Source organism: Aptenodytes forsteri, unplaced genomic scaffold (genome assembly GCF_000699145.1).
Source record: "Aptenodytes forsteri isolate BGI_AS27 unplaced genomic scaffold, ASM69914v1 Scaffold169, whole genome shotgun sequence".
In the NCBI taxonomy this organism is placed as follows: Eukaryota; Metazoa; Chordata; class Aves; order Sphenisciformes; family Spheniscidae; genus Aptenodytes; species Aptenodytes forsteri.
In genome coordinates this window covers 1,081,288-1,108,890 of record NW_008796115.1, presented here as the reverse complement: position 1 = coordinate 1,108,890, position 27,603 = coordinate 1,081,288, and the positions used below count along the sequence as shown (strand labels likewise).

The 27,603-nt window shown below is 38.4% G+C and overlaps 1 protein-coding gene across 2 annotated transcripts in view; it reads left to right on the top strand.

The window, feature by feature from the left end:
- CDC42SE2 (CDC42 small effector 2) overlaps positions 1-27,603 on the top strand; it is an 86,663-nt gene that overhangs the window by 8,325 nt on the left and 50,735 nt on the right. The window contains exon 2 of one of the 2 annotated variants that reach the window (XM_009287199.1): positions 6,098-6,170. The exons of the other annotated variant lie outside the window; for it this stretch is intronic. The gene's annotated coding sequence lies outside the window, so the exon portion shown is untranslated. The remainder of the gene's footprint in view (positions 1-6,097; positions 6,171-27,603) is intronic. 2 annotated transcript variants of the gene reach the window in all.

Genomic DNA, 27,603 nt, shown 5'->3' with positions numbered 1-27,603 from the left:
ATTGTCTCAAATTTTAATGAGCTGCAGTAACTTACTAGTTTAAAGAAACTGGTCCACTGCTATTGAGAATTACAGAGGCACTGTTACTGGTTCAAAATGCAGACCAAGTTATAATGACTTCTGTGTTAGGTGGCCTGAGAGAATGGGCTGCTTCTCTCTTTCATCGCATAGATAAACCCTACAGCAAAACCACCAAGACGGATGTGGACTTGAAATGCTCTCTCTGCATCAGAGTTCAGAGGGGTCAGAGGAGGCTCATGAGAGCTGCCTGTGACACCAGCAGAGTGGAGTAATTAGCCTGGTGTGACATGAACACTCAGTGTCATGAACTTACACAGTCAGCTGTACGGCTGAGCCATCCGTCTGTGCATTCACATCACTTGGTGATGTTTTTGTTTTGTTTTTACAATGCTATTCACGTGTTATATGCAGCCTGTCATAGTAATAATGCTTATTACTGGGGTATTTTTTTTCTTCAAAATGCCAGGCCTCCTTTCGAGAGGGTAGGTGTGGGAAGTGATGACTTTGAAAGTCTTTGCCTTAGGAAAACAAGTGTTTTTTCAAGGCTGTTTTTGCGAAGGCTGAACTCCGCTGTGTAGGCAGTGGAGCTGTTTGTATAACTAGTGACTTGCTAGGTTCTTTCTTTGCTTATTGAAGAAGGAGATGTTTTATGTTCACTAACAGGATCTCCCTCTTTCTAGTTCTTTAAAAGACATCACTTTAGGGTCGATAGGACTTCGATGATCTATTGTAGTTTTGGGTGGCTTTTTTTTGTTCTGTTGATTACCTCGACCTGTCTGCTTCTGTTAGTACAGGATTTGTAGTAGCACACAGGTTGATTGTCACCTGTGTGATTTAAAGCAGACAGCTAAGGGATTATTCATACTAGATTTTGAAGCAAAAATTTAAGTAAATTACATCCTTTATCTGATAAATCAGTTAAGTTATTCATATCAGGTTCTCAAAGTCTGTGTTGGCAGGTATGAAAACACAGTACCTGCTTCTGAAAAGCATACTATTAAATGCACCTTCCTCCCACCAAAACCCCTGTGGTATTAGCCTTTTTCAGCTGTTTCCTTATGAAAAAGGAAAGCCTTTACATACAGTAAAAGAGATCACTGTTAGATTTAGGTTGTACAGTAGTAAAATAATCTGAGAAAGAAGTATTAGCGCACAGATACTTTTTCCTTCTCTTTATGAAAGGCTTAGCCTCTCAAACATTGTAATACATACTGAGTTTCTCCATACTAAAAATCCAGTGTGTCTAATTGGAATGAAATAAAAGATTTCACGCCTTACATAGCTGAATTTCTGCACTCCCAGCCTCTGACCCAGGTATCTTTCAGTCTTCTCCTTAGTGTGTTCATACAGTGTTGTCCATTCATCATCCAAGTAGACACACCTGTGTCACTGATAAGCCGAAGAATTTCATTAGAACAGAGAAGAAATAGGAAGCTTGATGCCAGCACAGATAAACATGACCTGGAGGTCAGCCTTCTATGTGTCTGACTCCTAGCAGTTTCCAAGAGGATCATTTGCTTTTTTCTTGGGGACATTTCTGGAGGCCAAGGGAGGGGAATGTAAACGTTATAAAATATTGGAATGTCTTAATGTTGCTATCTTCTAAGGATCTCTTTAAAACAATGTTTGAGGTGGGGAAAACTTATTCAGAGGTAAGTTCAAGTAGGCTACTGTCCCAAGTCCTCTTCTAGGCTAAGTTGGTGAATAGAGATATCTTCCTCCTTCAGATGTATCTAAGTGTAAACTCCATCTCTACATTGTCCTCTAGAGGACTCTAATTTTGAGACTTATATCCCTCTGATAGGAATGGGAGAAATTAAAATGAGCTTTCATGATTTTTTGTGCCTCAACTTACATTTAATGTTACATACCTTATGGCTCTTCTGCTTTCAAATATGCACAGCTCTGAACTCATTGACATTAACTCCATTCACATTAATTATGGCTCTATTAAATGATTTGGTGTACCAGTTATAAGTATCATAATGAAATGATAAAATATGCTCTACTGGCTATCTGTAATTTTCTGTATGCATGTGACTTTGCAATTGACTGGAATGGAAGGATGATTGTAAATCTTTGTGTATGTACTATACATGACTATAGAGATATGAAAATTACTTAGCAGGTGCAAAACTAATACTTGGTGTTTTTTCCATTTCTGTTTTTAATAGCTTGCAAAAGGATGAAAAAGTCAGATGTTCTAATGAAGATAACGAAACCCAATATAAAGTTTTAGATGATCATTTTCTTATGGATAAACTGGTGAAACAGCTGAAGTTCAATGTCTGGATTTTTTTTTCAATGGAAAGGACTGAATGTTTGCAGGCTATTTAACTCTTCATCTATTGTAAACTCATGGCCTTTTTAGCTTAGAAAATACTTTTCCTTAAGACACAAATGCATTTTTAAAGCTTACACTTTAGATATATAGTGTCTTCAAGTTTTTATCAAATTTCAACCTGTTCTGTGTAATTAGAAAACAACTTAGAAAATGTTATGGGGCTGCACTAATGATTTTTATGTCTGAATTTGATACACTTAGTAATAACAGCATTAATTTTCTCAAGTCTGTTAATGCTTATGACGCTTTTGTAGCTGCCCCATCAAAATAGACTCCTTTGGCATTTAGGTTCTCTAAAAGAATATGTATCTCTTCAGTAGAAGCACTGTAGTAATAGATATGTTTCACCTTTCTAGGGTAATCAGTATGTCATTTATCATATTGATTTGTACTTTGTCATCTTTGTTTTCATGCACAGGTTTTATACTGAACTTCTCAAAAAGGCTAATATGACTTTAAGCTGTGATGGACTAAGTAAAATAAGAAATCATCTGAGCAGATAATGTCAGGATAATGATGAAATCGCCTGCTAATGTTGGAACGTTAGTGATTTCTTGTAACTGGTTAAATCAGTAATTCAATTATTATTTAGAAATACAGGAAGTATGCTGAATTGTTAGCTCTGAAAACAAGGCTTCAGACAAGCATAAAGCTTCAAATTCTCAGGCAATGCTAACACTTAGACAATTGCTATTTATAACTGACATTCTTAATGAATGAGTGATGTGGGCAAGTCTGCAATAAGCTGTCCAGACTTCATAGAAAGTGATTACAGCTTGATTAGTAGTGTGCCTTGGCAGTACCTGCAAACAACCGTTCTTTCCACTCTGCTGGCTGGTACTCTATGCCAGTTCATTTAATAGCCTTTCAAGCCCGAAGTCTACCACTTATAGAAGTGGTTTTGTGAATTAAATTGTCCATTAGGATGTGGGTTCAGTCTACAGGCTTCATTCATCTGGGACTCTAAATAGCTGTGACGCAATGGCGTACAACTACTGGTCCAGATCTCATTTGTGACTGACTTCTAAAAATGTTGCTGTACGAGGATGGCTTTCATTGTTCTGTCGTGCTGCTCTTACAGCATGGCCCTAGGTTTCTAATGCTACAGTTTAGGGAAGTGTAATTCATTTATTTTCTACTTAGTCTATTTTTCTTCAGGGAGAGAGGTGGAGGAAGACATTTGGCTTAAAAGCTATCTACCGTTACCTCATTTTTATAAATATTGTTACATATTGAAATGGCTTATACAGAATTGCATTGTCTGCGTGTTTTTAGGATGTTACGTGTGCTGTTAATGTGTACTCTGCGCTAACATCTCATAATGCATAATTGTCTCAGTTTTCTCTCAGCAAAATTTACTAATATGAATCTTTCTCCACTTTGATTTCAGTTGCATTGCATTTGAGTGAGAAGGTCTGTGTTTAACTGCAGTTAAATTAGTTGGTTCTCCTATCTATATATCAGATATTGTCCACAGAGTCTTTAACTAGAAGGTAGCCAACTTTCGGTGACAATTCAGTTACAAAATTGACATTTACTCTAAAAATGCATGTTTGCCTTGCTGGCTTTAAGGATTTTATTTGTTTTCTTATTGAACTTGTTAGGCAACCAGTGCAGTGTCATGTGTTAATAAGCTGGTTGCTCAGTTGTTTTGTCTGAGGAACAGCTTATTGTGATACGGTTATTTTACCGGGGGGTGCAGGGGGGAGGGCAGAAATCATCAGAACTCTGAATTCAGAATTCTGAATATAGTTTATGTGGAGCCCAAGCGTTATGATACGAAGTGTTTTCCCTGTGTGCCTCTGCTATGTTGATAGCCTCTTGCTTTGCTCAGACTAGATGTCCCATCTTTGGGACCTGTGGTTCTTCAAGCCCTTCATCTAGTAACTCTACACCCTTTATATAGTCTGTCAAGCTTTATTGTTCTGTCAATTAGAGTTTACTTTTGTCTCCTCCTCATTATTCTGAGGTAACTAAAGAGTAAAAAGCTGTTGTCTGACTCCTTAGCCAAAGGAAGGAGACTCAAATCTCATTCTTTCCAGAGAGTCTCCTTGTGTCATTCTCAGGGCTATGCAATCATCAAACATTATCTTCACAAAGGCAGTTATAGCCAATTCCTAATACTGTTCGTCTTAGTAATCCACTGTTGTGAAGTCTGTCTTTTTTGACCACCCAGATTTCTATCTTAACAAAAAAGGTGATCAAAGCTTTCTGTCTCTGACATGTAATGCTGTGCAGACAAGTTTCCCCCCTCCCTCTTTTCCTCCCCAGCATTCTTCTCTTGACTTACAATTTTTCTTCATTTATAGTCTATTTTACCTGCTCTCTTCTGCCTCAGCTCTTTGTTTCTAGTCCGTAAATTTTCTGACAGTCTTTTCTGAAAACTACAGGCGTAAAGATAAAAAAAAAAACTTAAGCCAGATTTAAAAAGTAAAATTATGTCAGTCTGAGAAAAAGCAGAACACTTGGTTCCCCGGTTTGTGAGCAAGGAAGGCTGAAATAATGACAAACAAGCCCCCAGTGAAAGTCAGCAAGCAAATGTCTTGCCATGTAGTGTGAAAGAGAAAACACCAGGGAGCTCAAGTGTAGGAGAGGTGGTTTTGTTTGGGTTTTTTTTTAATAAAATCTATAAAACATTGCCCTACCTAACATAGGATGCATAAAATTTAATTTACTACTACTTTACCTTATTTTACATGAACATTTGAAGCATGAACTGGATTGTTTGGAGTTTTCAGCTTTCCTCACAGTTTATGTCTGTTTTGAAGCCCATTTCTCATAGATGAATGCTTTCATGACAGTTTGTCATTAAGGTGGATGCTCTCTGAATACAGGGGTGTTCTGGTTTGTTGTGTGGTTTGGTTTTTTTTTCAATACAGGTTTAACACTGGTAAATAGTCTGCTGCTACTTCAACAGCAGATTCTAGAGCAGTGATTCTTCTTGTCGCTCAGAGCCAGCTCTTACGAATGTGTTTCCTTCTGCTATTGCCTGCAGTACTTGTAATCCATCCTTCCTTCTACTGAGAACTGCTGAACTTAGTAGCAGATGTCATGGACAATAATTCAATAACAAACTTGTTTGCTAAACCTCACGCATGTCAGGAGACTTAACTGCCAAGTTACACATTTTTATCAGGCACTTGGTACAAACCAGTTACTTTCTGAACTACCTGGTATTGCCAGTGATCTGAAGGCTGATCAGTAAGAACTAACTAATCTTGCACACAAAAATGTTGGAGTATACATCTGGTTTAGGGCCTTTCCACCAGCCCCTGCTAATACTAAGGTTTGACCCTAGCAAAGGGAGCAGCCAAAACTTAGTTAACTGCTTTTGAACCTATGCTCCTTATTTACTTCCTTTAACTATGTAATACATATACATACATACATACACACACACACGTATATTTTAAACAGTGTGCAAACATATTAGAAAAAGAATAAAGAACACCCAAGAGTGCACAAGTCAGTGAAAGTTTCTTCCAGCACTGCAGTGAACAAGGTAGCCTCTAATCCTTGAATTCATTCACAAATGGCAGTAGCTCAGCCATTCTGATATCTGTGGTGGTCTGCAAAGGAGAAGAGCTGGAGAAACTCCTGACTCTCTCTCTTAGTAGCTGTTTTCTTCCTGCTAACATGAAGTTACATTGCTGTTTGTTATAAATACTTTGCATTAGGAGCTCTAATAGATAGTTACTTATGCCATTTTTTCCCTCCTTCCTTGCTCTCTAGAATTGGGGATCTCTTCAGTGAATAACTTGCTGCTTAAAGAAAGGACTAGAGTAACTGATATCGTGAAATTCAGGTAGGCAATACTGTTAGTTTACTTCTTGCTTTAAAAGTTGAGGTAAACATAGATGACAGATCTATGAATATTCATTGTGGTACCAAAACCATCATAGCATGATAGGGATTTTGACCTTAAGTAGATTGGATCTGGTTTCATGGCTCTTCTCATGAATTCTAAGCAGCATTTCAAGTGCCTCCCTGGCGATGAGCCCCTGATAAGAACTCCAGCAGAATTATGATATGCAAATGTCCTTTGTGCTCATAATAAAAACAGATTGATTAATATTCATATCTAATTCAGACTAACTTTGACAGGAGGTCCAGGTACTTTGTGACCCTCAATTAATTTAATGAATTACTTTTGACAGCACTACATTGTCTTGCCCCAACAGACTCTGATATCCATGGTGTGTGCAGCCACATATACTTTATCTAGATTTCCTTCCCTAATTTTCTTACCAAAGTATATTCTTGATGGATTTGCTAATTACTTTATGTCAATTTCACATTCCTATTCCTTTGTTCAAAGTAAGCCTTTTAATTAGATCTCCATTACCTAATTCTTCAATAAGATGACAAAACTCCTTTGGTGTTTTGTGTGATACCTTTCATGGTTTTAATAATTTAACTTGCAATTTAATATCATGCTACTGCCTATCCTGGTTTGCTCAGCTTTGAAGGTCCCATCCAGCTTGACTTTACTACTTTCTAATTCCCATCAAGTACATGTGCTTTGGTGTGATGTTAAATAATGTAGATGAATGGCCAGTGTTTTTAATCAGCTGAATTTGCCTCCAGCAAAATTCTGGGATAGATCTATTCCTATTCGACTTTAGTAAGTGGTATGATTGCAGTGCATTTATGTAGGGTTAATTTCTGTGGATTATGAGAGTACTGATGGACCAGTTAAACCCTGAAACTACTGCTGGTTTCTTATGAGCTCGGTTCTGTACAACAACTTTAATTTCAGAAGCTTGTAAATTCTACTTTAATGTTTTCCTTTACTGTTTTATATTTCGCTGTCTAAAAAATCCAAATGAACTGTGGAGAAGGATTCTGTGAGGTAACAGCACTTAAGGAAATGTGCATAAAAATCTCTTACACATACTGCTTCCTCAGAAGGAGGTGTAACTTGTGGAACACATTGTACAATTCTCTGCATTGAGAGCAAAGCCTGCAAAACACTATTTCATTTCTCAGTTACTGTGTAATAAATATCTTTCTATTTTATCTTATTCTTTGTGCTTCTGAGCACCATTCATGAAGTATGTAATTCAAGTAGCAGTCAAGCTTGATGCTTTACCATAAAAATACTCAAAGTATGCTGAATTTCACTTAAATACTGGTAAATGGCTAACATTACATTTTCTGTTTCCTTCTTTCTCTCACCCTTCCCTCATATTCCTTTGACAACTCTGAAGTGTTTTCAGTACGACTGATGATACCAGACATGTTTGGGCTTATCCTTCATGTTGTGCACTTCCTCTCTATGAACACACCTGGTTTTTTTTCAGCTCTGATTTCACTATTACTTGTAAAATCTTTCTGTCAGAGAGCTTGGGGAAGGAGGAGTCTGCACATGAATTTACCCCGGAGAAGTATGTGACAAGGAGGTGGTTTTATTGCTAGCATGTGAAACTGGAAGCATAAGTGGCATCCCAAAGTGGGAGCAGGAGCTGCAGCCTTCCTTGCTGGCCCTGCGGTTCCTCCTCTGGCCTGTGTCTTGTAGCTATGCCTCAGGAGCATCCCCAGATGTTTATATACCCACCCTGTGGAAAAAATGTTTCATTGCAGAATGAAAATGGGGTGTGGGGATGGGGAATCTCTGTCCTTGAGACTCTGTCAGGAGGGGGGAGAGAGAAGAAAGAAATGGTAGCCCAATCAGATAATTTTAAAATAAATTTTAAAACCTACCAACCCCATAAAACCCCCCAACCAAAAAAGCCCACCCTGTGGAGGTGGATGGAAGAGGGGAAAGAGCAGGCAGGCAGTTGGGTAGCAGATGTAGGGGTTGTAAGGGCAGGTAAAAGATGGTGATGTCTGTTTGAAGAAGACAACTGAGAGGAAAAAAGGAGGAATATTTACTACTGAAGGAAAGTAAGGCCTGTACTGCAAGCAGCAGGAGGAGGGCATGGGCATGGATGAGAGCTATGTGGGAAGACCAAGTGGGGAAGAGACAGGACTTCTCCTGGAGCACTGGTGTCAATCAGTGGTGATCCCCCCTGGAGCAGGTGGAGGCAGGGAGCAAAGAGAACTGTACAGTGCGAAAATGTGTATTTCGTTCTTGTGCCCAAAACAAGTGCAATGGGTCTTCCCAACCTGTTGTCTGCCCTTTCTGTACATGCTCCAGGAGTGTCTGCAGGAAGCTTCAATCGCAGGGCAGGAAGTACAGCCTTCCTGACTTGCCTTGCTGGCAGATATGAAATGGATGAGTGTAAAATCTCCATAAGCATCTTACAGTATGTCCTATTCCAGCCTAAAAAAAACATGCTTGAAGTCCTAATATTTTTCTTCATTTATCTTAAGTATTTTGAGGTTCAAACTGACAGTTTGTAAGACAGTGGTGCAGGACAGTGCACCAGGGCCATTCCCTGCTGCCTCTTTACCTAGAACCCTGCAACTTCTGCCTCCTCTGTCCCCCTGCAATTGTGTGGCTGGACTCACATCTTCATTCACATAGCCAGTGTTTCTTGTCGCATGACTTTGACCACATGGTGGGTGGATGTACTTCCAGTCATGTGAAGGAGAAGGCATTAAGGCTTGTGGCTCTTCATCATAGTTAGTATATTCCTCATCTGGTCTCATGATATTTTGAAACGTGTACTTTCCAACTGCTTAGAGCAAACACAGAACAATCTCAAAAAAAGATAAAAACATGCTTTCCTTAACTTTTCCATTCTAGTATTGCTACTTATCACTTAATTAACTAAAGGTCTAGAATACTGGGGTGGGGGAGAAGGTGAAAAAAAATTTCTTTTCTCCCTTCTAGAGGTAGTGTCAAAATGGTAGTGAATTTTAGATAATGCTTTTTCACAAGTAAACGACTTGAGTTTGTCAAGGAAACCCTTACTCCGTTCACGTCTAGCACTAAAAGCTCCTGCAACACTTCTGCTGTACACTTTTGCAGCCAGAAGTCCTAGTCTAAAATGTTAGCAGACTATTCATGTGTTGTGTTCGTGTCTGGATACCACCACAGAAATGCCTGCGTATCTTCAAAATCGGAAATACATCTTTTCTATTACCTTCCTTTTGTAGTATATGGTTTTCAAATTTGGTTTATGGGCCATCTTTTCTGAGTAAGATTTTCATGGATTTTAGTTTCCTGTGTAAGGAAGTGTTTAGACTTCATCCACCACACTTTTCATCAGTTCTGTATGACTCTAATTTTCAGTTTAATAATTGATTCCTGAAGTTGGAGCAATGGCAGAAAGAGAAGTTTTAGTTCACTTATTTAACTGAAATTTATATGTGCTGTTCGATTTAAGGGCAAAGGAAAAAATTCACCTAAGATGTTGGATTTTAACATTTTGGTTAATGAAGGACTTTTGTTTTTCAGTTTAGCTTAACTTCTACCTGCAACTCCTGAGTTCTGATCATTGCATTAATCCTGTAGAATAACTCTGAAGTAACACGAGTGCAAAACTGTGCTCCTGTTAGTCCATTTCAGATGCCCGTTTGTACAAATACTCACATTTCATTACTGCTGTCTCTTGTACCAACCATGTTTGTACCTGACTGTCCTCCACTTCCTTCATTGTTAAACTTTGGTCAAATCACTGGGGTGCAGCTGGATTGTGCGACTGATTCAGCTTCTTACATAGGTCTTCAAAAACAGTTTTGTTTTTTTTCCCTGAAACATTTTGTGTGCATTTTGAAGTAGAACACAGCTGATCCAATTGAACAATATTAATGCAGAAGTCCACAGCACAACTTTTGCTGTCACTTTTCACAGTAAAGTGGAACATGAGGAACGAAGTCACTGAAGCTTTGTGCCAATGGAAACCATAAAACAGAAGAAAGCTGGGAATCAAAGACTGACAATAAGAAAATTGCTGTCATAGAAGCCAACTTTCATTACAGCTGTCTGTATGAAGAGAATAGTAAACAAAAAGTAGGATAGAAAAGTGTGTCGGGAATATTGGTTGATGTCTAAATTAGACACTTAAACTTGTTTGTCCTCCTTTGTGGGTAAGCCATCCTGCAGTGTAATGGGAAAGGGAAGGAAGGCACGAGGCCCACAAAGAAATGGTGCTAGGAAGTACACCTGCATGATGTTCAGTTACTGTAGTTTGAAATACTGAATATATACTCTGAGAGATCTTTCATTTTCAAGGTTTTCTATTTAGACTTCTAACTAGCTATAGAATGTACTTTATAATGACATTTTAAGTATATCTAACAGATTGGGAAGTTCTGTTCTATATGATTTTTTTTTTCTTTCTGGAAGTACAGTCATATGCTGTAATCTTTTCCTTAAACTGGCTAAGCTTATGTACAGTGTGAAATATGGTATCCTGAAAAACCTGTACGTGCTTCCTGCCCTCTTACACACACTGTACTTTGCAATAATGTTTTTGGTTTTATATGTGGTTTTATGCAGGAAAAAAATGTTGCCATTTTGTAATTAAGGCACAAAGCCTAAGAAGCCTAAGAGTGTAATTCTGGCTTTTACCACCATGAATAATCATATCTGCACAGAAAATGCCCCAAGCCCACATGGTGCGTAACGCTCAGGACAAAGTGCTGTCTGCACTGAGAATGCCAAGGACAAATGTCCTGGGACTACTTGAAACCTGGCATCCTGCTTCCTGGGAGAGCCCAGGCTGAGTGTTAATAGTCCTTGTTACAAATTGTTTAGTGCTTACTGTCTGTCTTCTGTACATCAGATTTGTAGTTACCCTCAAATGTGCAATGCCTATCCATTCAGAAAAGCTACCAGAAAATGTGCATGCGTTATATAGTCAAATTAGATCACTATAAGTATCAAATAATTAAGGAACCCTATTCTACAGCATGAAATTACTTGAGATACTTAAAATTTAGTAAGTTAGGTAGCTCAGAGGCAGAGAAGAGCTCACGTGAAGTCTAAGAGTCTGATCTTTACAGCAGGCTGGATGCAAAAGTGAACACAAGTGGAGGAGACCTGTTTCCCTTACCATATCTAAATCTTGCTCTTGAATTCTGGGTGGAACTACTAACCATGGCAACTGTCCATTTTCTTCAAAAGAAGGAAAAGGATAATATTTTCTCCTATATTAATGATCTAGTATCAAGAAGGAAAGAGGAAGCAATGAACAGAGTTTTGCTAATGGCCCAATTTAACTTTCAGGTTCATCTTTGCCACAGAAAGTACTCTTCCACTCTGATGTCTTCTTTTGGATCAACAATTGCTATAGCACACTGAAGGACATAGAATGGATTATTTTATATCTTTTTTTTTTTAACATTATGTACGGCTTACTGGGTACTCCCCTAAAGGAAAAGCACTTTAAGCTATGTCCCTTGAAGGAGGCATGTGTTCCAGTAAGCACTTATTCAGGACTTTGGCACATAGATTCAAAATACTGTCTTGAAAACCTTACTAACGCTCAGCTTTGGACATGCAAATTTCATAGACATCTTGCTTCCTTTCTGTAGTTTCACAGACACATAGCCTGCATGTTTACTCATAATCCAGAATTGTTGCAGTTTGGTTGAGCCGTTTGGATGCTACCTTGTGTCCAGGAGAGACTGATCTAGTTTCTTGGAATATGCTTCATTCAAATCATATTAGGCTTCTTGCAAGACACCATTCTGTGATGTCTTTTTTTTTTTTTTTTAAATATAACGCATGAAGTAATTTCTTGCTGCTCCTGCCTCTTTAAGCATGAGCTAGTAGCTGCAGCATTTTTCAAGAATCTGATTCCTTCTTTTGACTAAGGCAATTCAGAAGAAGTACATCTTGTCTTTCTGTCTTTCTCTGTATTGAAATATATTTCAATCTTTAATCCTTCTAGTCTTTCTTGATTCCTAGTTATTAATCCTACTAGGAATGTTATCTGTTACTGAATAAATTGGGGAGGAAGGGTAAACAGGCCAATATTTCCATTACTCCTGTTGCATGATAGATTTGTGCCTCTCTCTGGCTGGATTATGCATGACCAACCATTCTTTTGAGGCTGGTTTGTTAGACTTCATTCCAAGTATTTGTCAACAGTTACTCTGTCAGTCAAGTTGGGTCAACCAGCCTTAAGTGTGAATCATGTTTGGAGGCTGAACTGCATTTGCATATCCTGAGCACATTGACTCGTTGGTGCAGGCTTTTGAAGAACTGGAACAAACTGTAACTTCCTTAAATCCCATTGACTGGCAGAAGGGGAATACTGCTTTTGAATTGACTCAGGCAGGAAATAGTGGTGGTGGGGTTGCAGTGGCTTCACTGGGGTTTTTGTTTGCTTTTTAGTTAATATGAGTGAATTAAAAAATGAGGGTGGTAATACCAGCCTAGCTCCTTTTTTTAAGACTAGTCTTTTCAAGTTAGTGCCACTATTGTTGGGGAAGATGCTTTTACTGTGGTGAGGTGGAAATGTGAAATACCCTCTCTTAAAGAGGAATGCATGGGTGGCAGTTATTTGCTATACGCATATATGAAAAGATGTTAATTTCCTTATGCAGAAGAGGGAGTGGAGGCATGGAGAAGCATTGTAATTAATTATTGGGGGGTGGGGGTGCCAGAGGAATTGTTTGATTTCTAAAACAGCAAGCCAAATCTGTAGTTGAGTAGCACCTGCTTCTTAAAAATCTGGCAGGCTTTGAGTGGAAACTGCTGGGTACTTGGCACTTCTGAAAATCTAGCTACCTAACTTTCCAGTTGTGTTCTGAGATGCTTCTAACATAAGGCTCCTAACTTGAGTTGCCATAAGAGACCGGGGTGCTGCTGTATTGAATGTTTTCTGCCTTTTAATGGACTGTGACTTAACAAGTAAATGAAAAGCCACACTGTGACATCAATCTCTGTAGTCCCAGCTGATTTTAAAGTGCAGATCCCCAGACTAGTTTGTACACAGATGTTATTACTTGATTTATCTGTGGTAGGGAAAACAAACTCATGGAAGACCGCTGACATTTCTCATTGTTAACAGAGTTGCCATAGAAGGAAAACATGAAATTTTGACAGTAAATCATTATTTACCTTCAGGTAAGCCAGTCTAGAAAATTATTTTGTCAACAAGTGCACTCTCATAAATACAGTGGTTCCTTTGTTTCGGTACCCTCTTTCTTCTGCTTTCCATCTACCTCCTCAATATCTTCTGCACTATCTTTGCCTCTGGATATTTAGATGTATTTCAGCAGAGCTTCTTAATGTAGTGGGTTATCTGTTGTGGTATCATTACAAGTGCTTTTACTTCCCCCCTTTTTTCAATTTTTTATTTGTTGAAAAACAAACAAATCTCCCACCCAGTTATTTTATATTGTATGTAAACTTAAGGCCTGCTTCATGAGCGTAGTTTCTTTTGCTCTGCTCTGCCTTACTTCTCCTCTCCCTCTCTCCTTCCCACAATATAACACTATAACCTTTCCTGTTACCTTCTGTCTCTTCCTGTTCCTTTCAGCTGCTTGTATCTCAAAATAGCTGTAGTGGTCATTACTGCTGTGGTAATGCTGTTAGATGGACCCAGAATTTGAAGGCTGCTGGATAATGTTACATTATGAAGTCCTTCATGGGGTGGCACGGGTGAAAACAGTAACTACTTCTGTTTTAAAAGCCTTGGAAAAAGTTACTAGCTCTGCAAAAACTGACTGCAGTGCCATTTAAGGATGAGGGGCTTGGTGTGTATTACTAATGTAGTAGTGGAGGCTCTTGGATGCTCTTTGTTAACCTAATATATTGCATTGCTGTGGCTAGTAACCCCTTGTAAATAGGCATCAAATTCCCAGGTGTAAAGCTTTGTTGCAGAAAGTTCTGACTTTGTTATATGTCCCAAAACAAACTGTAACAAAAGCATGTGCTTTTTCCAGTCTCTAGAGATTGATATACTTTCATTTCCATATATGTTTAACAAAGTCACATAGCATTTACTTTCCGGAAGCCTCAATGGTAGAGCAGCACTGCAGCTATTACTAATTTGGTAGTTCAAGCTGAACTCAAGTGTGGAAGTGGTTTTTTGTTTGTTTCACTGCTTTTTTTTCCAGATAGCTGAGAATCCTCTAGAAGGAAGAGACATTCATGTATATCCAGAAATAATAGCTTGTTTTGCAGAAACAGATTATATTCTGAGGACATGTTCAGTAACACAGTTATTAATAACAAGCAATTACGAAAAGAAGAAACATCCATCACTTCACAAATTAAGAGCAGTAACTTCTCAGAAAAGCTTCTGAAAGGCTTTTCACTATTTCATTGTCCTGCTATTAGTATTTGTACATTTTAGAAGGTACTTCATTTTTGAGATACTGCATTTTCAATATTACAGTAAAATAGGACATTCATCAAGAAGTGGAAGAAAGTATTTTAGACTATTTTCTTCAGAACTTCTGCAAAAATCCCAAACACTTTTTCTGTTTCCTCATCAAAGTACCAGTACAGAATTAATGACTGAAAGTTGATGACCAGTATGCACTGACTACTACAACTGGTGTTACCAGCAGTGTCTAAATTTTGCAACTGTCTGGGATAACAGTATATTATAAAGCGAGTTAAATCAGCATCTGTTTTGAAGTCTCAGTCTCAAGTTGAGGGTGATAGCTTTGTGCACATCTCACTAAAGCAATTGGAATGCTTGCAATACCTATCTCTATATAAAAATATAATATACACACATACTAGTTAATTTCAAATGTTCAAAAATTGATGGACTAGTGCCATAAAAAGCAGATTCACTCTCTTTTGACAAATATCAGCATTATTGACTACATTGCATGTTCAAGAATTGCAGTTAGTTCAGCACCACTATGTGTTGTTCTTCCGCTCCTCTGACTCTTACCCCTTTTTATTCTTCCAGTTACTTCTGGCTTATTTGGTGCCTAATGTGAAATACATGTGTTGTTTTTACTGTTTTTTTTTTTTCTTGGGCTCTAGCAAATTGGTACCTTTAACACAGAAATTGAAGTTATTCCTACCAGTTGTTCTACCATCCCAATTACGGACCTATACAACAGGAGACAGAGAGAGAGATGTGAGATCAGGCTAGGAAAAAGAGCGGGTGGAATCAAGTATTAAAATACATAGTATTACAAGTAAGCATGGTTCATGTACCTTTTTTTGATCTTGTTGTATTCCTACTGTAAATATTTATGAGATAGTCACATGGAAGAAAGCCCACAATTGTAGGTTAAGGCATCACAAATTCTGGATTAGAAGAACAATTAACTTTATGCTGCACTGGATGTATTTGAGTCATGGTCCTCAAATAATACCAGTTGTATTCTTCAGGTTCTCTTTATTTAAACTCCTGACCGTTCCCCCACCCCCACCCCCAGGTTATTAAATGCTTTACACAGAACTGAGACAGTTAACTGTAAATGTGTTGCTTTTTTAAAAATGTGAACTTTTAAAGACATTCCTTTGCAGAAATTAGGCTTGTTCTTCTCTGCCTTCCTTTGTGCTCATTCAGAAGTAATCGCATGGGGCTCAAAGACCTCAGCAGAAATACCAAGAGGAAACACGTTAGAGAGGATCTAACCTGTTTCTCAAAAGGTTGCCAGGAAATAGACTAGACTGTCTGCGTATGTCCTGTGTCAACACAGAGTTAAAATATCATACTTCTGTGGTATCTATATCTATGGTCCTCCCAGTGTTAGATCACAGGTGTCAGATCATGGGACAGGTAGTAGCCTTTTAGTTTCAGACTGTATCTGGAAGTTGTCATACGCTGACTCTTTGGGAGTGCAGTAAGTGCATAACCTTGTCAGGATGCTCTGGTAATCTTATGGGCAGCAAATGCTGCAATTCCTATCGCCTTCTATGGAGACTTGGGTTCCTCAGAGCTGGCACAAATCCCAAATGTTTCCTCCACTGTTGATAGAGACAGACCTTCAGGTACATGACTGCTGATCTGATAACATCAAGTGAAAAACTAGTCTGACCTTTAGTTAAGGCCTAGAAAAACAGTGATTTCCTTTCCACCTCTTGCTGTGTAATAGTCTGACACCAAATGTGAGAATGCTGTTGCTGCCTGTGTACTCTCTGCATATGCTTATTAATGTAAAACTAATGATCATTTCATGTTGCTTTCCATGAAATAAATCTTCCCAGTTTCCATTGTAAACTACTTATTTGCATGTAGCCTCAAAAAACATGTTTTATGAGTTGTTATGTGTTGATACTGAGGGTTCTCATGGAGAGTTAATTTCTTTCTCTTCTCTATTCATTTTCTGCTGTTCAACAATGAATTTTTTGCTCTGAGGAAGAGGAGTCCAAAGTGAAGACCAATTATTTTTGCCTGTTTTCTTTCCTCTGACACTAGAAATGCTAAACAACTTCTTTATAGGAAATTGCTAACAATATACTGGCATTTACAAGCAAGCTGGTACAAAAACCAGTCCAAGAAACAATTAGCTTTTCATGATCTTGAAATTGTTTTTTTAATTTATTTATTTATTTAGCTAAATTTTCCGAATGGAAACACTGCCCATATCCCTCTCCCCTTCAAGTGGCACAACCGTGTAAACATGTTCATAGAATGTTGTTAATTGCCAATGTTAATGCCAATAAAGATTTAAATTAAGCCCTGGGAAGGTAGTTCAGTGTGAATGAACAGCGCTTTAGACCACAGCATGGTGTGCTGATTTGGTCGTTGTGTTCTTTTCTGTTCTGTGTCTTCAATCTGTATGTCCCAGAGAAGGCCAGGACTTTTAAACACAACTCTTTCTGGAAGATTAGAAATACTAGGAGACTGTTCTTACTGGTTTTAAAAAAACAAATTTCATCTCACTAGTTTTTAGGTCGAACTACAGTGTGAACTTCCCATCAAGTTGTGCATAAAGATGGCTGGATCATAAATGAGCAGCTTCTGAAGACCCTGGAAGGGGAGCAACCTGCGGTGGTGGCAGGTGGCTTAGCGAGGCGAGGGCACTGGATGCCTTCTGCAGCTCTTCATATGTAAGTGGTCACTACGGAGCAGCGGGGGTTGCCTGCCTACTTTCTGGTGGGGGGAGAAGGGGGAATGCTCTATTCTGGCGGTGCTGTGCCTGCTCAGAGGAGCAGATAATGAAACCCTTTGTGCCCCCCTCCAAAGACATGTGCTTCAACAGGAATGGGCCTTGCAGCTGCAACCCTAGCAACAAGGGCCTGCAGAAAAGAATGAGGGCAGCTCCCCAGCGGAGGATGGCCACATTTTGAAGATCAGCAAATTAAACCGGTAGCCTAGTATTTAGAAGAACCTGTGTGCCTGTTATTCTTCCTAGGGATTTTTTGCTTTTTTAAATTTTAACCCTTAGACTGAAATCTATCTATGTGGTTTTTAATACATAGGTAAATCAATGACTTAAGACTTGCCGGTGTCTTTGTTTGTTACTTTTAACAGTATCTTGGTTTGGGCTCTAGGAATTTCCCGTATTGAACATAACACTGTAAGTTTGTTCTCATAACAAGTAGTAAAAATCCTTGATTTTTTTTTTTTTTGGTGATTTTAGAGTCTTAATTTAATAGTGTATTTCCTGGAGAATTCACAGTGCTGTTTGATACAGCGCACAATTCATTGTCACCAGTTAAAGAGCATGAAGGAATTAAGTTTGAGCTGATTTTTGTAGTATAGATGCACAAAATCCTTAAAGAAGCAGTGGTTTGAGAAACTAATTTATTGTAAAAAAAGTCTATGTATTCATGGGACTATTTGAAAGATTTGCACTGGTGCTTCTAAAGTGGTTATCCTTATCGTGACGGATGTTTTCTAGAGAAATTAACGTTAAATGTTTCATTTGTAAGATGTGGCAATCTGATCTATTTGCATGGGAAGTCCTGTGAATGAATTGGGATAATGCTACTGATGTGAATACAATAGGCTTCATTAATTACCCAGCTGTGGATAGTGATTCACCAGCCACAGTTCTGACTGCACGTCTGGGAGAGAGGGGGCATTTGTTTGAGGGAGAGACTGAATAATGAATACCTTAAACCAAATGATCTGTGGCTGAGTGGCAGACAAAGAGGGCTCTGGGGAAGTGACTGATTATCCTGCGTGAAAGGATTGCAGCCATATCTGGCCTTCATGCTGAACCTCGCACGTGAGCCATCACCCCTTCTTTTTGGGGAGAAAAAGGGGAAATCATATCCATTTAGGAAGCAAGTGCACCTTGGCAGTGAAGGCGCTGTCACTGCATCGTGCTCATCTAGTTACTGTAATGAAGAATAGTGATGTTGAAAGTTTGGTTATTTTAGTTCTGTTTTCCAGTATTTTGACAAATGCAGTATCCATTTTTTGGCAAGACAGGTAACAGATCTTTTTGTTTTGTTTTCTCTTCCACTTTCTTACCTCTCATACTCACTCTCTAATGTCTGTGCTAGAAGCTGATTGTAAGCCCAGAGCAAACGGAGCAGCAGATGTGATGATTCCTGGATGTTCTCTGATCAGGCCAGCGTGCTGACCTGGGGCAACCGCAAGTCAGGAGCATGTTCCCTTCTGCTGACTCTGCTACACAGGCAATAATGTCCTGCATAGGAGCTGGGTGGAAAGCTAGAACAACATGATGTTAAACTGTTCAAGCAAGATGTACTGGAGCTTGATTGTAGATTGGCTGAGTTACTTCTGGCTTTCCTTGCTTTCTTTTGCCTCTTCCCTCACTACTTCTGTGTTCAGCCTAAGCAATAAAAGAGGACTGAAGGTGAAAGCTAGAAAGAACATGTTCCCTCACTAGATGTATTTGTTGACTTGCTGTAAAGTGCAAAGGGAAAGGTCTGGCACCTGTAAAATATTTGGAGACACCTTGAGTCTCAAATTATAGAATTCTCTATTTTTGTGAGGGGTAGGAAAAATGAGGGAAATGTTTTGGGCTGGGATAGGATTTCAGGCTGTACTTAAATGCTAGATTTAACAACTGTAGTTTGTGCTCTTTGCAGAAGTTGCTAGTAAAAGTAAAGTTACAAATTTAAAGAGCTTGACACCCTCTTTAAAAGCCCTTTCCTTTATTTGAGAAAGAGCAACCATAATGGAAAAACATGTTAAAGAGCAACTGTAACTTATATCTAAATGCATACTTCTTACACCTTAATCTTAACTTTCAGATAAAAATTGTTATCCCAGGCAAAGGAATTGGTGTGTGGCTTTGGTTTTTTTGTTTCCAAATATACACAGGATTATCTTTGTCAGCAGATTCAAGGAAAATGTCCCCCACTCCACCCACCCACAGAAAAGAAAAAATGAACAGTTGTGTGGCATTGAAGGAGATAGGATCTCATTTAAAATAGGGAAACTTTCTATGGTAAACTGAATTGTCACCTTACAACTGTTTGACAGTTTAGTCATAGTAGTTGCTGCTTGTTTTTCATTTGAGTTGATTTACCTAAGTCAGTTCTACATGCAGACTTGATTGTACCCTCCAGCAAAACCCTACTGACTCATCTCCAGACCTTTCACTGGAAAGGATTATACAAATGAAATACTATGATGTTATTTAAAAATTTACCAAAAAAAAAAAAAACCAACAAACAAAAGCAAACAGAACTAAGAGGAATGTGAAGGCAGAAAAGACCTTTCTTTTTTTTTTTCCCTTGAACAGAGAGGGTTCCACTGAATTTTACAGCTTAAATTTTCAGTGATAATGGAGTTTGCCAGCAGTTCTGTAGTGTGCAGAAAGAATGCTTACCACAAAGTTTGTAAAGGTCAGGATGAAGATATTTACCAATTGTATATACTTCAAAGCTATTACAATCTCTTCTTCAAAAGTGGCTGCAAAACTTCTTAGGAGTTCCAGGTAGCTGGGGAAAGGGGCAAAAGTCTCCATAGGACTAAAGAAAATAGTGTATCTTCTCTCAAAATCAAAAAATCTGCCATTTTAACTCTTTTGTAAGAGGCAATATGCTAGTTTGGGCTATTTTTATCTTTCCAAAACTTGTCTGTTTAATTCCTGTTTTTTGGTCACTTGCCACAGCAGTTCTTGAGAGAAAATGAAGCCCTTGTGCTACTTAGTGCTTTGTATCTCCAAATTGCTGTGATCCTGGCATAGGACAAAGTTCCGCTGTGTTTAAAACACAAGCATAGTCTCATTTAAAAGGAAGCATGTACCAGTATCCATGGGCTTTCCTGAGCCTGGCAGTACCAGAAAAGGTAGTGGATTTGTATGTTAGGAAATTTTTATGGTCTGTCATGTTTCTCCATAACAACACTTGAAGCCAGGATGATCCTTCTAAATAGCTAATATATACTTACCTTGTGGTCTAGGGAACTAAATATTCGCCAAGAGAAATAGCTGATTAAGTTTACCTGTCAAAAGAGTAGAGTAAGACAACAGACGGTGGAGAACAGAGTAGGTAGTGTTGGCAAAGCATGTTTTTTCAAGCTTAGACTTGGAAGCATCTGGTGTTAAATCCATCATGAGCTAAGCCTTGTAATTCATTTCACTGTCTCTGGCTTGTTCTGCAGTCTTCATCAGCATAGTTTACAAAAGAGGTCTGGGAGGAACCTGACAGTCCTTCCTGATACAAAGAGCTGCAATGGTTGCAATGCTGCCATTTTCCTTACAGCTTTGTCATGTGTGTTACAAAAAGATTGCCTGTTGTATTGCCTGTCTGGAAAACTTCCGTAGTTGATCTTGAGTAAAGGAATCTGTATTTCCCTGTTTCAAGTGGGCAAATGGTTTTGACTGATGTGAGAAACACTTGAGTCTTCATGCTTATACTTACAGAGATTTTTACTCTGTGCGGCAGCAGCATTCTTTTCATAGCGAGGAAACACAAGTATTATACTTCATATTTGTTATTCAGGACTTTCAAGTTTATCAGCAGAAGTACTGTATGTCTAGTGATTGTTTTGGCATGAGAAATATCACGGTCAAAACACTGTTTATTTTTCAGGCTTCCATTAGGGGTTTTGTTTAGGTCAGAAGGTTGGAAAGAAGAGGGCAGTGTTTTGTCTGTGTGTTTTGTTTCCCTTCCTTGCCTGTTTGCAAGCAGGTAACTAATTCAAATAATGTAAGAGAGATTGCTTGGAGACAGTATGCCTCTGATCCATACCACAATTGCTGATACTGTTTTCAAATATGTTTTCTTGTAAACAATCTCATTTCTTCCCTTTCCGTTTCCTCCCTCCCAAACAAGTTCTCCAGAGCTAGGTCTTTGTACTTGAAAGTGTTCATTCAGTGTGGATAAGCAAATACCGTCAGGTAATGTGACAGCGGAATTGAAGTGCCCACAATGGGAAAAAGAATGTAACTTCATTGCTGTGCTATCTTACAGTGTTAAGATTTTGTTTCACACGGCTAACATCTGCTGTAAGTAGATACTATTTTGGCCATTACAAAATGAATTATTTAGTGACTTTTTTTTCCTCACCATACGTGTATGGAGGAGAGAAGTATAGATATTCTTGAGGAAGGGATGAGGAAGCAAGAAGTAGGTAGGGGCAGCGTCTGAAGACCATGCTGGCCTAACGTGGAGACCTGGACAACACAGGGCAGGAGCAGGAAGCATGGCCTCCTCTTTCAACAGAACTTCTGGGAACATAAGTGTAAAAGGACTCTGTAGCAAGAAGCACCGAGTTCAAATCACTTTGAAGGGCTGTTTTTCACCTTCACTGTATGGAAGAGGTAGACTCAGCACAAAAGGGTCACTTGGCTTGTTCTTTCTATTTTGTTTTCTAACTTTTGGCTCCTGTCCCTGCTGCCCCCAGGATTCGACATGCTTGCTTTGCAGTGCAGTACTGCAGGGAGAACAGAGGCAGCACAAAGAGGAAAAACACTAGAGGCTGAGTATCTGGTAGCTTGATGCACCTTGAGGGTGATTGCTTTGTTTGTTTGAAATACTGGCAGAAAGATGAAAGGTGCACAAAACTCTAGCTAATACCAGTTTCAGCCTTAACAGCAGCATAATAGTGCAAGGGACTTCCCTTGAGGGAAGGGTTAAGGAGGAAGATGTTTACTAGTTTGGGGTTCATTTTTCCTAAATTCCCAATTCCTCCATCACTCCAATATCTTTATTCCTTTAAGATTTGAGCTGTACCAGGTAGGTCATCCTACAGAAGCTAGATGCATAGACAAGACAGACAGAATATTTCTTTAATTTTTTTTTTTTTAAATAAATATAATACATGCATGGCAAAAATGTCAAGGTAGATTGTGAAGCAGTCAAGGTAGATTGTGAAGCAGGGAAAATTTCTACAGTCTTGATTAATTTATTCAAAAAGAATACAATATATTGTATGCTTTACTTGGAATGTCATACATAATGAAAATAATAGTAAAAGGCAAGTGATGTGTGATCTCCCCCTACACGCACACCTTCCAGATGCTTACTTGTACTGCTTCCTGTTTCTTGCCTTTTGAAAAGTGAGGAGGTTGAGAAAATGTTGTTTGAGAAAGGGAGAAAAGAAGGGGAGGGGGAGGGATGATAAAGTTTTTGTGTAGCTGAACTATACGGAAACAAAGGGGCAAAGACTGAGCTTGCTTAATCATCAGAATAACTTTCTAAGGGTACTAATGGATTCCCCATAATTTGTTTTAAAGTTACATTTGAATGCCTATTTTAAAAAACTATCACAAAACAGACTAGAGGTTAAAGATCTTAGTTTTCATTCAATTATGATATTAATGTCTCTTTCTGTAGAATATTGGATAACAATGTTGTAGAGGCTTCTTCAGACTGGAAGAACCATCAGTCCATTTATCACCGTTTCTGTTTGTATGTAGAAAATCTAAAGCAGGTGGTCTTTGGCTGGCATTTATCTAGACAACAAACTTTCAAACTTAAGGGTTTTTTCCCCCTTTAGTTTACAAAAAACCCCAAAAGACGACTGAAAATTTGGCTAAATACAAAGCAGTAGAAGCATATTAGTGGCCACAAATCAACCAATGACTTAACTATAGATTTCTTTGTTGTTTTGACTGATTAAAAGTAAGAATCTATTTCCAATTTAATACTGCTTGGCAAAGAACAATCATGCAAAGAATAATCATGCAAAGAAATGCAGTTTTTTTGACATGGTGATGTACTAGAAAATACATGCATCAGTAAACAGGATGTTGCTGTTTCTCCAGGTAACTTCTGTAGGTCAGCATTAGTAAGTCAGTTTTCTTTCCAAATCATATTTTGTTTCTTTAGCTTATTTTTATTGTGTAACTTGTCTCATCTGCAAGGCTTTTGCCTGTTATTTGTAGTCTCAAGCCTTAACTATAACGTCTGTATCTTGAGAAAAAGATGAGGCATTTTAAAACCCTGTTATGTCATATGAAAATCCATTCAAAATAAAATACAAAATTCTAGTGATTTATGCAAACCTGTGTATTAATAAACATTAAGAAGTGCAGTGCTCTCTGGCACAGTTATAGTCCTGTGTTGTTGCCTAATTGTAGCAAAGAAGGCAAATCATCTTCTCTTTCATGTTTTTGGGATTATCTTTACTTGGCATGTACCTGGCAAGTAAACATTGATAAGTATAACAATTGCATGTGCGATATATTAATATGTTACCTAAAGAAAAGACTTGCTGTACCCATTAGGGTTTTTAAGAAGAATGATGTTTTGTCAAAGAGCTGCTGAGTATACTGCAGAGCTTTTATAAATACAGAAGACGAGGTTGGCATAGGGGTTGACATAGGGGAAATGAAACTACTAAAAGTATATAAAACTTGATAGGTATCATACTCTAAACTCTGTATGTGGGTACTATAATTTTGCATGTCTAGCAGTAAAGTAGTATCTGTGGATACTGTAGCCACTGCAATATATTCATAACATAGCTTACTACAGTCAGTCTTTCCCACCTAAAGAAGGATTAAAACTAGTCTTTACTTAGTGATAATGTTAGTTGAGAAACAACATGTTGTATTACTGCCAGACCTGCAAAAGACCACTTGTTATGTTTGTTCTGAGCAGCAAAATTGAATAACTGAAAAGATTCCCTTTAAAAAGAATGTTGTGATTTCATCATGAAAAGGTCTGAATACATGACTCTATAGTTATATTGCTAGAATGCAATGAAAGCAGATATCAAGACAGACGTGTAGAGGTTTTTTAAAATTCATCACAGATTAAAATTATCAGCAGTGTATATTCAGTGGGTTTTTTTCCAAGGCAGACCATTCATGGCAACTTCAGAGTTCTGTGAGCAGAGTTCAGAAACAGTTCTGCTGAGAAATATAGCTGTTGCTTTATATGAAAAGTTACCATATTTTTATCTTGTTCTTTCCAATGCCTTCTCATAAAAATGTAAAAGATTACCATGCAGAATTCTAAAAACTAATAAACATTTGTTGGCCAGTTTTGCAGGGCAAAGGGTTGCCCTCTGTCTTTAGCATCACGGAGCAGTTTCAATGTCCTAATTGCGCGAGAAGACATACATTGAAATCCATAAATTGGTGGAAATGCATGTGCTTAGAACTAAGTGGAGTAGGAATGTCCTTGGCTATCTTGAGTTATAAAATAATATTGTCATTATGCCTCAGTTTCCCACACATGTAAAGTGGAAGAGGTCAGGACGCTTCCTCAAAGTCAGAGTGCTCATGGCAAAGCCTATGCCTGCCCTCAGCCTCCTAATTGTGTCTTTTTTTTTAACTATTAAACTGATTCCTCTTAAATAGTAAGCAGTATGATTCATGATAATGTGTTATACTCAAAAATCTTTATATGTATGCATATTGTTTTATACTAATTCAGTAATTACCAGCCTTTGCTATGAGAATCCTGTCACAAAATTGACTTCACAAATTATATCAACAAAGTCACTGTGACCCAAGATGAAGAGTTATGCCTGTGTTAGAATGCTGGGAGTATACTAAGTTCAGGGAAAAAAGTTGTAGTTCTTTCACCTGCTTGGTACTGATTCTCAAAGTTTTTGTCAAGTCTTTAAATGGTAACTGAATCAATTTTATTTTTTTGCTAATGAAATTTTTTAACGTACATTAAAGACTTTTTGATTTCTTTCCCACAGAATGATTAAGAAAAATGGAATGGAAAAGATCTGCTCATTCATCTGTTAATTTCTTTGCCAAGATGTGACTGTTCATGTGTGGGGTTTTCTTCTGTTTTTTAACTAATGCTCTGTACAGTTTAGTACTAAATGACTCATGTGCTGGAACTTCCACCACTTGCCTGCTGAGACTGTGCTACAATTTAGAAAAAAAACTAGGAAGTGTTTTTTTGATAATCGCCTTCCTTATTTTTCCTCTATAGCTTTTATTGTTAAGCTATATACTCATTTAACTTGGGTTAAATTGATTAAATCAGTGTTAGAGTAGGAAGGGGACTTGGAGGCTGGGTGTCAGAGTACAGAAGCGCTGATTTGCAAGCCTATCTTCAAAGGTGTAATTACCCCGTTGTATCAACAATATCATTTGTGCTTTTGGGCATAATAACATTTTTTCTAATTAAAGGTGTGCTTTGTGCTTCCATCCATCATCTGAAAGTGTGACCATGCAAATAAAAAACTGCCATGTTTGATAAATAAGCTAGATTAGTTGATCTCATGTTTATTCTTTGTACCTTAACTCTGATTTTTCATTCATTGGTGAAAACACTGCACCGGTGTCTTAATTGCTCTCAGTGATTAAAAATATTGACTTAATAGGTAGGGGGCTTTCTAGCTGGCATCAACTAAATGAGAAATTCATGTCTGTGTTCAGCACAGGCACCTCTCTTACCCCTCAGGGCAAAAGAATCGTTCTGTGAAATTGAAACAAAAGTGTCTGAGTTGGCTGTGTGCTCTGAGCTTCTCTTGAGGTAATATGTACTAGTTATTGACAAATAAGTAAATGTTTTACAATAGCACTGTAGCCAAAAATGCATTTCATGCATGAAGTTCCTAGAATAAGGCAGCAAAAAAACCAAACCCTTTAAGTCCAGATATTTTTTTGTTGTTGCTACAATAACCTGGAAATAGTTATTTTAGTTTTGATATGTTGCAGTTTTGATTCGTTCATGTAAGATAGCAATGCACTGCATTGTAGGCTGTATCTTAAAAACAAAGTTAGAGCTAGCTCTTGATGCCCAGCTATCAACTGTGCACAAATCAGTCCCCTTTTCCACACAGATGCCCATGCAGGGAGTGAAGTACAGAGCATGTGAGAGGCAAGGGGGAGACATTTGGCGGGGAGCTGTGCTCTGAGGTTAGGTGAGTCTGGGTCATGTCTGTATGTGGCAGTTGCAGTAGCTAGTCCAGACTTACTTTCCGTAGTCTGCTCAGAAATCCTGTCTGGCGTGGGTACCACTAGTCTGCTTGAGAAAGTCAGCTCCCTCACATACAGCCACACTCGGCACCTCCTGAGGTACCCCCATGGGAAGTGGATTAAGTGCAGCGCAATGATTATGCATGAAATCACATTTCGGACAACTGAGTACTGACCGCTTCCTTCTGTAGACATAGTGTATGTGACAAATAGCAAATCTAGTTTCATATCCAACATGTTCTTGGTCACTTTTTTTTCCTTTCCAGAACAGGTTTTCTGATTTCTTTGTTAATAAGGTAGTTTGTTCTTAATATAATTCACAGATAAGAGACTTTCAAAGGCAGAAGTCAGTGTAGGAACATAACTGTAACTGAAAGCTAATAGGAAGTAAGCAGCAAATGCTGTCTGGCTTTGAGCTAAAGAATGAAATACCCTCATCTGTGGGTGGGGAGGACTGTGGTGTGGTTGTTTTGGGGATTTTTTTTGGGGGGGTATGATTTTTTGAGAAGGTCTTGTGCTGTTGTGGTAGCTACTTGCTAATCCAGAACAGAACTCTCCAGTCAGTTGTGGGAATGAAGCCTGATAAGAAGAGCCGGACAGCTTGTTAATTTTTGTTTAATGAAATCAGAGCCTAGTTAAGACTCCAGATAGCACAAGCACTGTGGTTGACTGTGCATTCACAACATCTGTTTCTGAACACCTGTTAGTGTGATATAAAGTACTGTTTTTCAAACTGCATTAAATTGAGAAGCAGAGAGCTTTGCTGTGAGTTGAGTTTTAGTGCACAAAAAAACCATTTTCTACCAACAAGGAGGTTAACAATGAAACCAGTGACTGTGAAGATAAATTGAGCAAAAAATGTCATGCTATTTAAATTTTTATTGCCCTGGATAGAAACACAGAACACATTTACAACTGTGTGCTCTTTGCTTTAGAATGGCTTATTTTTCATGCTGCAGTGTTCTCGTGTGTAAAGCAAAACTGTTTGCAGTGTAGTGGAGGTAGCATTGAAAGCTGCCGCACTGAGATTTTTGGGAGGAAATGTCAGTGGCAGTGTGTACCTTCCCTTTCTGCTCCGTTGGTTGGAGTGAGATTGGAGCCTGAAAGTTAGTCTCCTTTCTTATGATTCTTAATGTCTTTTGGAGTACTTCTCCCTC